This window comes from Condylura cristata, unplaced genomic scaffold (genome assembly GCF_000260355.1).
Source record: "Condylura cristata isolate star-nosed mole 26May11 unplaced genomic scaffold, ConCri1.0 scaffold00003, whole genome shotgun sequence".
In the NCBI taxonomy this organism is placed as follows: domain Eukaryota; kingdom Metazoa; phylum Chordata; class Mammalia; order Eulipotyphla; family Talpidae; genus Condylura; species Condylura cristata.
In genome coordinates, this window is record NW_004567104.1 from 77481313 (window position 1) to 77483908 (window position 2596).

Consider the following 2596-nt stretch of genomic DNA (forward strand, 5'->3'; position numbering starts at 1 on the left):
CCGTTGCCGCCGCGCCCTCGTCCGCAGGGAGCTCGTTCCCGCAGACCCCCGTGTCCTCTGCGCCCTGCGACCCTCCGTGTCCCTCTGCCCAGCTAGGTGCCCGGACCCCGCTGTGCCCAGCCGCGCGCCCCTGCAGCGGCCACCGGCCAGCGGTTGCCTCCCCTCAGGCTTAGCTGGCCTTGGCCAGCCCCCCAACAGCCTGCTCTGCGCCCGTCCAGGCATTCCCTTCCGGGGTGATCCCCCCACGTCAGCGCCTCTGCTCAGACGCCCCATCCCCGACGCCTATGAAGGGGCTGGGCTCCACGTGCTCGCCTGGACCCACCCAACTCCTTGGCCGGACACCCGTTCAGAGTGTCCACGAGTGGCCAGCGCCACCCCCCAGGCCTGTTCTGGTGTAAACTGGACAGCTACCTTGGGGTGGGTCAGGTCACCCGGGGTCACTCGGGGCACCCCAGTTCAAAAGCCACAGTCCTCACACGGGCCTCTAGGAGGCAGGTCTGTTAAAACGGGGCGCCCCGCCCCCAGCCCCTCACTAGGCCATATGGGGCCAGGTGCCAGGTGCAGAGACAGCCGCCAGAGCCGGGAGGGAGGGACCCCGCTGTGTGCGCCCTCTCTGGGGCCTCTGGCCAGCAGCGCTGTGTGGAAATGACGGCTGCGGACGTCCCCGGCCGGTGTGGCTTATCAGGGCAGCGGAGCTGACCCAGAGGCGCCCTGTGGCCGCTCAGGCTTCTGGGCAGGGGCCTGAGCAGCGAGCGGCCGTCGTGGGGTGTCACTGGGCTCTCTGTGGGTGCCGCCGCGCGTTATCTCACAAGTGGGGACAAAGCCGTGGCGTGGGCGCTGCGGTCAGCCTCTGGAAAGAGGAGGGGGAGGACTGGGGGCTTTCTGCTGGGGTGGGGTGCAACCCACGTGGAGGGCGGTGGACCCACCCGACTCGGCCAGCCCTCTGGCCGGTCCCGTGCCGGAGGCGCGAGGGGTGGCCACCACCTGCCCTCCCGGGCGCCGCGCCCACACGTCCGCATGGGCAGCGTCCCTGCCTGGCACGTGCTCCCGGGGGCGGCACCTCGCCCGCCTCGGCCACTGCATGCCCTGAGCGCGCGGCACCGCCCGGCACGGGGTAGGTGCCCATGCCCTCGGGTGCATCTAGCAGCTGCCAGGAGGGCTCGGCCTGGCCACATGACGGGTGGCAGGCGGCATGCCCCCCGACGGCCTGTCAGCAGTGGACCCCCTGGGTGTGCTGGGGCAGCCCTGGCCAGACAAGCCCTGCGAACCCCCTTGGTCCCCTCGAAGGGGCGCAGCCACCGAGCTCCTCCGTAGAGGGCGCTGGAGGAACGTGCAGCGGGAAGGGTTTGTAGCTCCAGGTGTGGGGACGCCCTGAGCCGCCTCCGCGGACCCGCTCTCCGGGGGCCTTTGATCCCGCAGCCCGGAGACCCCCGTCCACGGCTTTCCCTGCAGCCCGCTCCTGCTCGGAGGGGCTCTGAGCACCCACACCCCCACCCGCTGGGCACCGGGCAGGTCAGGTCTACCCTGGCCCGGCCAGCCAGTGAGCTGCCGCTGGCCGTGCTGGGCCACACCTGGCCCAGCAGACTTCGGCCTGCTGAGTCTTTTCTCCCTGGGGGTCGCTTGGGCCTTGCCGGCGCTTGGTGATCATAGCGAGGGGCCCGGGTGGCCGCCCAGGCGCCCGTCTTCCCGCTGGACTCCTCGCCACCCTGGTCCTGCCCCCAACCCCGCTCAGGTAACGGTCATGAAGCCAGAGGGGCCACGACTGGGCCGGGGGGCAGCGGAGCCCAGGCGGCCCACGCACGCTGGCGGACATCTGACGAGCAGCGCCCTGCCACGCTACCACACAGGGCTGCGGGCTGGGGGGGGTCCGCCCCAGAGACGCGCGCGGACCGCGGGCACCCTCCTGCGTGACTGCCAGCCAGGCCCTGGGCTGCCTCACCCTGAGCCGCGAAATCCTCACAACAACCCGGCGGGCGGGCGGTGCCGTCAGCTCTACGTGGCGGTGACGGGACAGACCCAGGGCGGTGCCCACGCGCAGGGTGGTGGTGGCAGAGCTCGGCCTGGGCCCAAGTGCCCAGCGCCAAGGCTCCGTTCTTCGCGATTTACATGAAATTAAAACACGGGCCTGTGAAGTGAGGGTGCACGCTCTCTTAAGATTTATTTTCTTTATTCATGCGTATAAGATCTGAAGTGAGGGCAGAGGTGGGGGGTGGAGGACCCCCCCAGAGACAGAGTGGGGAGCAGAACAGGCGGGTCCACTGAAACCCACCGCTGAGGGGGCGGCGGGGGACGGGAGGGGTCTGCGGCGCCCCGGGGTCCCTCCCTGGCCGGGACCGGGTTCAGGCTCCCCTGGCTGCAGACGGCCTCAGAGCACCCTGACCCCGCCCACCAGGGAAGCCCCGAGCGTGCGCTGTTTTAAAAGGTTATTTTGAAGTTGAATGTGTGTGTGCGTGCGTGGGGTCTGGACGGCGGCGACGGTGCCGGTGCGTGGCGGAGCGATGGCCACGGCGGTGCGCACGGGCCCCACCCCTGCAGGCCCGGAGGGACCACGGCCACGGAGGGACCACGGCCACGCGTGTGTCTGGACAGGGGAGGT